Source organism: Bos indicus x Bos taurus, chromosome 4 (assembly GCF_003369695.1).
Source record: "Bos indicus x Bos taurus breed Angus x Brahman F1 hybrid chromosome 4, Bos_hybrid_MaternalHap_v2.0, whole genome shotgun sequence".
NCBI lineage: Eukaryota > Metazoa > Chordata > Mammalia > Artiodactyla > Bovidae > Bos > Bos indicus x Bos taurus.
Genome location: NC_040079.1, coordinates 104,265,091 through 104,278,214, shown reverse-complemented (window position 1 = coordinate 104,278,214; position 13,124 = coordinate 104,265,091). Strand labels below are relative to the sequence as shown.

General features: G+C 43.9%; 1 protein-coding gene across 1 annotated transcript in view; it reads right to left on the bottom strand.

The window, feature by feature from the left end:
* COL28A1 (collagen type XXVIII alpha 1 chain) overlaps nt 1-13,124 on the bottom strand; it is a 182,053-nt gene that overhangs the window by 57,736 nt on the left and 111,193 nt on the right. The gene's annotated exons all lie outside the window — the stretch shown is intronic.

The window sequence follows — 13,124 nt, the reverse complement described above, 5'->3', positions numbered from 1 at the left end:
TGATGGAATTCAAGAATGGTTCATTGAACTAAAGTATATGCAACTGAACTGTTTTCTGTATTGACAATGTGGTTACAGGTGGAACTTTACCATCATCTACTGTACAACCTTAATACATTCATTCAATTATTCACTACTTTGTTGATTAATTAAACATTTATTAAGTGATTACTATATGCCAGACCCTCTGCTAGGTGGAAATTAGAGATGAATAAAAGAAACAAAATCCTTGCTCTCAAAGACTTTCTATTTACCAAGAGAAGACAGATAATAAGTAAACAAAGAAACATTTTCAGATGGTAGTAGTGTTATGAAAACAAAATGGGAGAATATAGAGTGATTGAGAATGAAGCAGGGATCAGATGGTGTGGTCAGACATAGTCTCACTAAGGAGATAATGAAGGGAAGGATTCAACCATGTCAAAGGCCAACGTAGGAGAAACAAGAGTGCAGAGGGAAGGAACTTTGCTTTTGGAAAACAGAAAGGAAACCAGAGGGCCTTGATTGTACTGAGTGAAATAAAGGAAGATGCAAGATAAAATCAGAGAGACGGGCAGCATCCAGATCATACTCAGCCTTGGAGAGAGTTTTCTTTCCTTTCTTTCTCTTCTTCCCTTTCTTTTCTTCTTCCTTTCAACTTTTAAAATATTGTAGGAAGACTTTAAAGGCTTTTTAAGCAAGAAAGGTATATAGTCTAATTTTTTTTTCTAAAAGAATGTCTATATAGCATGACTGTGTGGACTTAAAAAACTCAAATAGAACATCTAGAAATAATTGAAGCTAAAACTGAAGCTAAAAATTCAATGAACTGCTTAAACAACAAATTCAGCACAGCTAAAGAAAGATTTAGTGAACTGGAAAATAGACTAGAAAAATATCAGCCATAATGTATCTCGGAAAGACAAGATTGAGAACAGAGAAGAACAGATACAGAGGTAGAGGAATGAAAAGATTTAACTAATTATAATTCCAGAAAGATGGAGACAGTATGGGGATGGGAGGACTGGATTGGATTGCTTCAGCAATGAAAGATAAGGCAGAGGATTCCAGAAATAATTTTTAAAATGCTTGTTCACAAACATCAGGAATTCTAACAACTCTTAAGCAAAATAAATAAAAAGAAATCTACATCTAAGTACATCATAGACCCAAGACCATATAAAAAGAGAAAAAAGCCTTAAAAATCACAGAGAAAAGGACAAATTACCATCAGAAGAATAGCTAGCCCACCAGGCAACTTTCCGAGAGCAATAATGGAGGCCAAATGATGGGAGAATCTCCCATGCACTGAGAGGAAAACCTGTGTGCCTAGAATTCTATACTCAGAAAAGTATGTTGTAAGACGACATTACAGAAAATAAATACAGGTTCACTCAAGCGAAAACAGTGAAAAGTTGTGCCAGTAAAAATTTCCTCTAAAGGATATTCTGAAAAATCCAAGTCAGGCAGAAGGAGACTGGTTCCAGTATGAGATGCAAGATGGATTAAAGAGAAACAGACTAGTTTGTGAATAAATCTAAATAACTCAGTTCAGTTCAGTTCAGTCGCTCAGTCATGTCCGACTCTTTGAGACCCCATGAATCGCAGCACGCCAGGCCTCCCTGTCCATCACCAACTCCCGGAGTTCACTCAGACTCACGTCCATGGAGTCAGTGATGCCATCCAGCCATCTCATCCTCTGTCGACCCCTTCTCCTCCTGCCCCCAATCCCTCCCAGCATCAGGGTCTTTACCAATGAGTCAACTCTTCGCATGAGGTGGCCAAAGTACTGGAGTTTCAGCTTTAGCATCATTCCTTCCAAAGAAACCCCAGGGCTGATCTCCTTCAGAATGGACTTGTTGGATCCCCTTGCAGTCCAAGGGACTCTCAAGAGTCTTCTCCAACACCACAGTTCAAAAGCATCAATTCTTCGGCGCTCAGCCTTCTTCACAGTCCAACTCTCACATCCATACATGACCACAGGAAAAACCATAGCCTTGACTAGACAGACCTTTGTTGGCAAAGTAATGTCTCTGCTTTTGAATATTTTATCTAGATTGGTCATAACTTTCCTTCCAAGAAGTAAGCGTCTTTTAATTTCATGGCTGCAGTCACCATCTGCAATGATTTTGGAGCCCCAAAAAATAAAGTCTGACACTGTTTCCACTGTTTCCCCATCTATTTCCCATGAAGTGATGGGACCAGATGCCATGATCTTCGTTTTCTAAATAACTCAGCATCATATAAAAATATTTTGAAGGATTTAAAATCAACTAAAATATAAGAACACAAGAATAATATTAGCGTAGGGGCTGTTGGGCCAGTGTGAGGAAAGCAGGAGACACTCCATTTTGTAGCCTGCCATCCTTCTTAAAGACTGGATGTGAACTGGGCCTAAGCCCTGCCCAAGTGAGGAGACCATTGCTAATGAAAAGCAGGTCTCCTGGAGACTTCCCTCCCTACAGACAGCAAATGGAGATTGTAGTTGAGGTCAGGCTGCCCCTGTTGGATTAACCATGGAGACATCCCCCCTTGATGTATAATCATTGTTGCCCCCTCCCATCCATCAACTTTAATTGTTTGTTCTCCTAGCACCTGCTTATTGTAAAACTCAGTCATATACAACAAAGAGGTTGCTAACAGTGTCAGACTTTATTTTTTTGGGCTCCAAAATCACTGGAGATGGTGACTGCAGCCATGAAATTAAAAAACGCTTACTCCTTGGAAAGTTATAACCAACCTAGATAGCATATTGAAAAGCAGAGACATTACTTTGCCAACAAAGGTCCGTCTAGTCAAGGCTATGGTTTTTCCACTGGTCATGTATGGATGTGAGAGTTGGACTGTGAAGAAAGCTGAGTGCCGAAGAATTGATGCTTTTGAACTGTGGTGTTGGAGAAGACTCTTGAGAGTCCCTTGGACTGCAAGGCCATCAAACCAGTCAATCCTAAAGGAAATCAGTCCTGAATATTCACTGGTGGGATTGATGCTGATGCTGAAGCTTCAATACTTTGGCCACCTGATGCAAAGAGCTGACTCATTGGAAAAGACTCTGATGCTGGGAGGGATTGGGGGCAGGAGGAGAAGGGGACGACAGAGGATGAGATGGCTGGATGGCATCACTGACTCGATGGACGTGAGTCTGAGTGAACTCCAGGAGTTGGTGATGGACAGGGAGGCCTGACGTCCTGCAATTCATGGGGTCGCAAAGAGTCAGACATGACTGAGCGACTGAACTGAACTGAACATGTAACCAGTCACCTGGGGGGAGGGAGAGCAGTAATAAACTGCACTCCACTGTCTTGAGTGTCCTCCGAGGTGCTTTCTGTGACTCCAGATTCCACAACAGGGTAATTAAGAGTAAGTATTGAAAAAAAGAGGAATAAAAATTTATAAATTCCTAACTAGTAAAGGGGAAAAACGCAACAGTTAAAAATTAATACATCTTTCAAAGGGAAAGAAAATATTAAAGAAAGAAATGGAGTAAGTGGGACAAATAGTTCAAAATTGGAAGGTAGAAATAAACGCTAAATGTTCACTAACCACCTTAAGTGTAAATGAACTAATGCAAAGACATACATTGTCAGATTGGTGTTGTAAAAATCCACATATTTGTTGTCGAAAAGAAACATGTAAAGTAAGAGGGTGCAAAAAGGCAGAAGTTAAAGGATGACAGAGGAATACCAGGAAAATTTAACCGAAAGATAGTAACTCCATTAATCTCGGGTAGTTGAAACTTTAAGGTCAAAAGCGTTATTAAGCACAGAATCCTAAATAAGTCAGCATGACCAATTTCCTATTTTCTTTCTTTCCCTTTCTCCTCCTTCCTCCTCAGCCCCCCTCTCTGACTTAGCAGCAGACAGTTTTGTTGCCTGTTTTTCTCCATTTCCATATTCTTTGCTCTTCTCACTTGGTCTCCCAGGGCAGAGTCCACACCCCGTGGACCTCTGAGTCTCGTCGTGATCATGTGAGAAGCGGTTCCTAATAATTCAAAAGATTATTGCTTGAAGAATCTTTCATGGGATGAAAGGGAGATTATCCTGAGGTTAGCTGTCAGTCTGAACCACCAATACCCATAAAACTCCACCATCTTTGCTTTGTTAGGGATTCTGTGAGTGACCTTGAACAGGTAACGTAACTTCCTTTCCCTTTGCTTGTTATATTTAAAGTAAGAAGTCTGCAACTAGATAAGCAGTGATGCTGATAACAAAAAGCCAATCACTGTAAAGTAAAGACATCTATAAAGGCAATAAAAAGTTTAGATTACAGAGTGGTTGGCTACCACTGACTTGTCACAGAGGTTTGCAGGACAAAAGAGTATGTCCTTCCACCACCCAAATCGGAAAGGACTTGATAAGCTTTGGAATGTGTGACTAGTTTCTTGGTTAGAACAGCCTCACCACGAGGCAGCTACACACATCAGCCTAAATCTTGCTGTAATTCCTAGCCTTGTGCCTGGTGATTGATTTAAAAGGTAACAAAGCTCCTGGTTGGGACACAACTGCGCTTGGGGAAAAAGTAGTACTTTTATGCTACTTTCTTTTTAAAAATTTATATTATCAATAAAAAAGAAACCTCACTGTATATTAGTATATCTCACATCTCCAAGGGCCAAGTTTACATCACCAGGTACAAAAACATTTTTGACTTTTCCAAATTTAATTATGAAAGTCTTAAATGGACCTTTTCCTCTCTCTGACATCTACCTTGACTTTGATTACTACCCAACACATAGTTATTTCAAGAAAGCCATCTAGAGCTGTGAGTGACCTTGGAACATGACTTAACATACCTGTACCTAGGTTTCCGAAAGCCTGCCTCACAGGCTGGTGAAGCTGGAATAAGATAACATGTGAAATGTAGAGATTATAGTATGACGCTAGGTGCCTCTCCAAGCTCTGAGTAGTAAAGGTGCCTCTGATCTCACTGAATGCAAAAGGGGAAACATATATACTAGGATCTTACTTCTAGCCAAGCATTGAAAGGTGGGGAAAAGATAACATATATTTTATTAATTTTCAACAGTGAAATTCATGGGCTCAAGATGGTAGCAGCACCTGAGGGTAGTCTCTCCATGTCCTTTACTCAGCTTGGTTTTATATGGACCACCTGTTACAAGAATGAAAAGAAATACATATATAGTATTTATATCTTTGTATATTAGATAAATGTGATTAGATGGGCAAGAGGCGCAGAGGGAGGGAGGGGAAAGAAAAAGAACAATCTAAAATGGCAGCATGGAAGAGGAAGTGGCACCCACTCCAGTACTCTTGCCTGGAGAGTCCCATGGACAGAGGAGCCTGCTGGGCTACAGTCCGTGGGGTTGCAAAAGTCAGACACGACTGACCATAGCATGCACACAATGGCAGCATGCTCACATAATTATGAATTATGTAGTAGCTTTAGTATGCAACTGCTCAGATGAAATCTTTCATATAATTTTTAACTTTTGGTGCTAATTTAAATTTTTTATTTTTAATATTCAGCACCAAAATATGGCATTGGATACTATCTTTATTACCAAGACTTTAGTCCTTTTGGAATTAGGGAAACCATAGTAAATCTTGGGGCAGGATACAATACATACTTGGGAAAAAATGACTTGGAAATCAGTTTTTCCTTTAGGTTCATAGTAGCGCAAGGAAGCTGGTAGATATAAGTCTTCTGTGATGGTCACTAATCACTGCACAGGCCCTTGTTCACGGTAACTAGACAGTAAAAAGAAGCTGGTAATGCTGATTCAAGCCCCCCTAAATTGAGAGCTTAATATTTTCATTCAAAGTCTGATTTGGGAAATAGGCCATTTAAAAAGGAAATTTCAATAATGCGATTAACATAGGAAAATATTGAGTTGTCCACAAAGTTTATTTGAGTTTTTCCATAACATGTTATAGAAAATCCTGAATGAACTTTTTGGTTCACCCCAATGTCATACCACACGCTCAGATTCAGTTTCAGGAATTAACATACACTCAGATTCAGTTTCAGGAATTAAAAAAAAAAAAAAAAGATACTATCCTGTATCTTAATTGGCTTGAAGAAATGAGAGGCACTTGGCCCAAGAGGGACATGAAAGTGAGATATACAGCTAAGCTCAGAGCCAACCCTGCCCCCCCCGCCCCCCCCCCCAGCTAATAAATGCAAATTGCCCCTGACCTAAGCAACCTATAGTGTAGAGAGTATTATGGGATCTGTTCTTTAGGCTTTGGTTTCTAACCATGCAATTGTTTTTAATTTGGTTTTAAAAAGTAATAATAATAAAAAAGTTTAAAGGTATGAGGATGACTTCAGTGTCTGAAAATAGATTTGTGGACTTTGATGACCAGACTCAATTTTTAGCCACAGCCCTCCCCGCTGCCACAGGCACTTTGGCAGGTGTCATCCCAAAACAACAAACCGTTTTACGGTTTAAACTCTCAGGTAGCTCCAATCTCTCCTTTCTACATAGAGGAATCATTATAGGAATTTGAAAATTGCAGTATAGGAAAGCATTAGAAGTTATTTCAGAGATGGTTTCTGGCATAAAGATACACTAAGTTATGCTGTCAACTATATCCCTTATTCGGAGAAGGCAATGGCAACCTACTCCAGTACTCTTGCCTGGAAAATCCCATGGATGGAGGAGCCTGGTAGGCTGCAGTCCATGGGGTCGCAGAGAGTCAGACGCGACTGAGCGACTTCATTTTCACTTTTCACTTTCATGCATTGGAGAAGGAAATGGCAACCCACTCCAGTGTTCTTGCCTGGAGAATCCCAGGGATGGGGGAGCCTGGTGGGCTGCCGTCTCTGGGGCCGCACAGAGTTGGACACGACTGAAGCGACTTAGCAGCAGCAGCAGCATATCCCTTATTGTTTTAGTTTAATTTCTAAGCTGTGCTCAGGTTGAATACAGTGAGCATACTGTTACCACAGTTGGTTTTGTGGTCTATTTTTGATGCTGTTGTTAGATTGTGGTCAGGAGGAAGAAAGAAAAATTTAAACTGAAATATCAGAAAGTCACCATGTTAAAATACGTGTGAGTGTGTGAGTTGTTCCCTTAGGAATATTAACACCATCAGACGCACAGTTCCGAGGTTCTGAGCTTAGAAGACTAAAACAACTTCTGTGTGCCAGTATACCTTAGCCTTTGTGTGTGTGTGTGCTCAGTTGCTTCAGTCGAAGTGTCTAGCTCTTTGCGACCCCATGGACTGTAGCCTACCAGGCTCTTCTGTCCATGGGATTCTCCAGGCAAGAATACTGAAGTGGGTTGCCATGCCCCACTCCAGGGATATTCTGGACCCAGGGATCAAACTCATGTCTCCTGCGTCTCCTGCATTGTAAGTCCACTCTTTACCACTGAGCTGTGGGGGATGTCCCAGGTATTTGCAACTTACTGTACATTGAACCTATCCCTGACTTCTTAGAAGTGAGAATTTTTCCTCCTTAAGTCAGTTTCATTTCAATGAATGAATCATTTCTATTTCACCTTTAAAGAGGGCAATTTCCCATGCTGTAACAAGTCCACTCTAATAAAATACCTAGTCACATGGATTCTGGAGGCACTTTCAATGTGATCAGGGTCACAGGGGCGGGCAGGGGGGAGGCAAATGGAAAGCTGGCAGGTTCCCTGTGAGATTCCCACCACAGCACGCTGACATCTGTCAAGCTTTAGCCTTTCTGGTGAAGAGACACCAGAAGGTGGCCCACATACCAGATGCATGGAATTTACAGAACCACAGTTGCTTCAATATAGTTGAAAAGACTAACCAAAAAAAAAAAAAAATCTACCTGAGATTTGACATTAAGCTTAAACACTGAGCCAAGAATCTTACAAAGTTCTGGGTTCTACTTTGAATTGCTAATCAGAGAGCTTTGGTGGGAGAAGGCTGTTTTCTTTCTGGCTGTTCCTGTGCAAGCTGGGCTGACTCACCCACCATCACACCCCTGCTGATTTCCATCGCTGCTGGCTTCCCATGCAATGTCCTGGGACTCTAGCCCTTCCCTTATTCTCCACGCGAGCCTGATCACCCACCGGCTCCTCCATCTCCCAATGTGGGGCTCATTGCACCAGCTCTGCTTCCTGCCTCTCTTGCCGTCCCCATCTCTCTCCAGCCTTTGAACCACAGCTCTCCTGCCGGGTTTCAGGCGGCCCTCTTACTTTGTCCCTGGCTCTGCCAAAGACAGGAATGAGCATTTCCCGTTTGTTCCCTGGTCCCACTACACCCCCAAGCCTCCTCCAGCTCTTTGGCTAGTTCTCAGCATGTCTACTCAAGGCAGTTTCTAAATTATCCACTGGTACTTCTGCTGCTGCTTGAAATAAGTAAGAAGACAGCAAGACTGAGGGTTTTGTTTTGGTTTTTTTGGGGAGGAGGGGGGCGGGGAACATAGGATAAAGGGAATGATAAAGCTGAACCCAGTCCTTGTAAACCAGGTGACTGCTCCCCACAGTATCGGGAGAGTGACAGGCATTCTGGAAGTTGCCATGGAGACCGCTCTTGCTTCCTGTTTTCTTCCTGAAACACCAGCATACTTGAGAATAATGTGTAACTTTATATTTTCATCTTTCCTAGAAGCTGGTTCCATTTTGCCTGGCAGCAATCGCCAGCTCTTTAGTGAACCCTGGGCCCCTCTTCTTCCTGGGCACACAGGGTACACCACCTTTCTGTGAGACGAGCTCTTGCCGAGGAAACGTGGGCAGAGGTGCTGTGTGTCGCCTCTTGGCCCAGGCTTTTAGGAAGCAGGTGTGCCTCTTCCACACCCTCCCCTTTCTGCTGGCTGAGTGTGAGTGGTAGAGAGACCCCTCCGATGGAGAAAACATAAATGGGAGTGGAGATTCTCTGAAATCCTATGCGGAAGGAAATTGTCCACCAGTGAGGAAGACTCCCTTTGGCGTGCCATGTGAATGAAAACCTCAATTGTGTTTCAGCCTTTATATGTTTGTGGCTGTCTTTTTGGTACACATGTCAGGCCTCCTCTAATTAATGCAATCAATATCTCAGGTTTAAGAATGCTAGATCATATGAATGTCAGAATCTGGGCCTTCATCCTAGAAAATACAAGAGGGACTAGTTGAAAGGAAGGGAAAGCAAGAAGAAATTATAATGTGAATAACTCCAACCATTTACTGCATATGTAACCATGCGTTGAACCTTGTTTTAAACACATTACACGTACTGTCTCATTTAATTTCATTCATTTTCTGTAACAACTTTAGAAAACAGTACTGTTATTATCCCCATTATTCAGATGTGGAAACTGAGGCAAGAGGTGCAGTGCTCAGGAAACCATGATTCAGATCAGTTGATTCCGTAACCCAGGCTCTGGGTGAGAAACCACTACTGCGTACTAGGCATTCTGTACAATTTTATCTTCACAACACCTATTGCAAAATAGCCTTATTATCCCCATTTTAAAGATGAGGAAGCTTTAAAGTTCCTCAAAGATAAAAACCTTATACAACTAGACAGATTCAGCCCAAGGTCTTATGTGGCTCTCAAGCTCATTCTCTTTCTGTCAGACCCTTAAGGTCAGAATCTAGATAGAGCAGTGAGGTCACTGGGACTCAGTTTCCCTCCACTTCTGGGCCCAGGAGTCTCTGGGGTTGATCTGTTAGCTCTGTGACCCTGGAACCACTATTGTCATCACGCTTTGTCAGCTTTGGAGATACTGGGATTTCCAGCCCGTGGTGTTCACCAGATTCCCCCTGCACGTCATCAAGACTGTTTGCTCACACTGATAACAAACTGGCGAGGCCTGAAATATCAGTCAGCCCATCCTTGGCCACAGCCTAACTACAGGGAGTACTTCCTCAGTCAGTGAGAGATCAGTCATGTTCAGGCCTCAGCAGAGGATGGAAACCAGTGGCACGGAGGCCCATTCATTTAATGAATAAAGGGTTTACGCACACCTGGAGTCATAGTCTAGTCCACACCTCTGTCTTGGAAACTCCCAAAGCCGTAGAGGGCCACCAGGAATCCTATTTTCACAAAGACCTCCTGATCCTCTGAGAAAAAAATACTCTGGGAATGTCAAGGCTTGTTGGGACACAAGAACTGAGTTGAACAAAGGTGGAGAGAGGGCGTGCCTCCTGTGTAGAAATGCAGAGTGGATGTCAGTCATTTCTGCCTGCCCTCATACTTGGTGTTTTAACCTCGATGACCCACCCTCTCAGTCTCTCTCTCTGGGCCCCTCCAGAGCTGGTTGACACATCAAGCCATTCCTCAAGACCAAGCCCCACCCTTCCTCCTTCCTGACTTAATCTGAGGACTACTCTGCTACTGACATAACAGGAGAACACGATCAGTGCTGGGGGCTCATGGTGGGACAGCACAGCGGCATCACGCAAGCCCCGACCAGCGTCGTGAATCTGAAAGGCCAAGGCCACTGAGGAACCAGAGAGCCAGTGTCTCATATTCATTCAATTCACTCAACGTTTGTGGTTGAGAGAAAGCACTGGGGCCCCTGAAGGAGCTGGAGCTCACCTGCAGCGTGCAGCCAGCCAGGCCACAGCGGGGACTGCAGAGCAATGGTGGGAGGTGACTGTGGTGCCCTGGGGAGTGAGCCCACCATGTTGTCCTGGGTTCCCACAGCAGCAGGCTTGGCTGATCCTAGAGCCCTGGGAGGGGTAGGAGGAGAGGGTGCCCAGAAGCTCATGTCTTCCACACTGAGAATCAGAAGATTACACAGGGGTATGGGAGGGGCAGCCCCACACTCCTTCTAGTCATGCCCATCCCTTCTGCAGATGGTAGACAGAGGGGATCTTGGATAAATCCTTGCCTGATCATGTCACCCTGCTCTGACTTTCAGTCACTCTAGGCCTGAGACCAGACTCATTACTGTAGTCTAAAGGACTCTTGCCTAACCCTGTAAACCCATTCATTTCACTGTGCCACCCCCTCTAGACTCTCTGGAGCTCAAAAGTGATCATTTGATGTCTCTAAACCCCGTGAGGACAAAGTTCCCATCTTTTCACTCATCGTTTTGTACCGCACGTAGCCTACTTGTCTGACATAGATGGTGTTCAGTCAGGGTCGGTTGGTTGGTTGAATGCATGTGCACTCAGTTGCTCAGTTGTGTCCAGCTCTGTGTTTCCCCATGGACTGCAGCCTGCCAGACTCCTCTGTCCATGGGATTCTCCAGGCAACAATACTGGAGTAGGTTGCCGTGCGTGCCCTCCTCCAAGGGATCTTCCCAACCCAGGGATCAAACCCATGTCTCCTACGTCTCCTTCGCTGGCAGATGAGTTCTTTGCTACTAGCGCCAGCGGGGAGCCCCAGGTTGGTTGAATAATTGGTAAAGCCAATGTTCTAGGACCTAAGGTGGAGCAAATCACTTCTGTGATTGCAGCCTGGGCCCCTTATTTTCCCCACGGTTGGGATGACATCGAGAGACAGGGTACAAATTGGGCCCTGACATGAACATTTGATAACAAGGGCTTCCATCAGAGTCTCATGAACAGACATGCCAGCTAAAGCAGATTTTACTGTTTCAAATAGTTTTTTAGAAAGGGGTGTGAAATAGATTCAACAAATGAACATAAGAAATGAAATTTCGCTAAGTGTGGAGCCTTAAAATGACTCGGAGGAACACCGCCAATTTGATTTCTCAGTTCTCTCCCTTTTGGAGGGATGGTGCGAGCCAGGGTCAGAAAAATGAGGTGGGCGTCCTGAGAGAAATGTTTGCCCTGCTGCCAGCAGGGATGGCAGTACGTCTAGAGGAGGCTTGTGAGGCAGCTTTGGTCCAGGCTCACTGCCAACAGCATCAGGCCCCAACCCTCAGTGGAGGAAAAACTTCTCTCACTTCTGATAGGACTGGATACGTGGCAGTGTTCATTTTGGTTCTTTCCTTATGATGGTGGTTTTCCCACCATAGTTTCACTCAGGAGGGACTTTGACCATGGCCTAACCTGGAGGGCGCAAGGAAGGGCAGGGCACCAGGTGACTCAGAACTGATGAGGATTAGTTAAGCACAACTCGAGAGGCCCCTTTGTTAATAAGGAAATAGTTCCCAGATAACAAAGGGGGAAAGCTGGCAGAGAATTTAACACGGTAGTGATAACGAACTGATTGCACACGTGAACTGAGCCAATCGTGGGTTCGTTGCTCAAGCAAACTCATAAATTCTAAACCATCTTTTAACTGTAGAACTTAAAAGATGAAGTGTGAGAGGAGCTGTTTACAAGGAAGTAGGTTTCTGCTGGGTTTCCCAGTGCTTGCAGGCTACTGGGAATGTGAGCTGGCCTTTGCTTGGGTACTTGGCCCTACAGATGAACAGCTGTTACTTAAAGATCTGCAGTGGAAGCCCTAGATGTTGCGTGATAGATTGGAAGGTTTAACACGGATTCAAATGAGTTTTGCTCTTTTGAGTTAAGAACTCACTCTTAACACAGGAGTAGGTGGCTTAATTTCAACACAGGATTTTTCACATGTATTATCTTCAGCTCCTACTGTCTCCCACTTACTAAGAAATTCTGCCACCTGAAAACGAGTTTGTTTTGAATGCTTCCACTTTTTTAGAGTCAATGTCAGTTACCCACAGGGAATTACTCTGTTTTGAAGGTTAACCACTATAGTTTATTTGGGTGGAAACAAATAGAATGAGAGTGAGCCAGTAAAAAATAAATACATAAATCAACACATTAGAAGAGGGAACTGTTTAAATTACACAGTAGCCTGTGGATGCCAGATTCTGTCTACTGAGGCAGGGAGACCCTGGGAGTCCCATCTCACAAGACAGGCCTGCTGTGGCGGAGACAGAAATCAAGCAGAATGCAATGGTTGTAAACACTAGTAGCAGAGAGTCGGCGTTCTCACCTGGACGCTCAAGAGAATCACATGGGCGGCTCTTAAACCCACAGGACTCAAACTCTGCCCCCCAGAGATTCAGATGTCCTTCCTCTGGGGTAAGACAGCAGCATTATTCAAAAGCTTCCCCGGGTGATGCCACTGTGAGCTAAAACCAGAAACTCAGGCATCCCTGGGCTAAGAATGGAAGCTGCCGGTGAGGAAGGTGAAGGGAGCGCACGCAGTGGGGGCACAGACTCCCCGTTCAGCTCAGAAACCCACAGAACCGCAAACCGCCGTGACCATTCAGTTCCCCTCCAAGCTACTTACGGAACGCTAAGCTTTTGTGAAGCAAGTGTACTCGTACCACGTTTCCACTTTTGG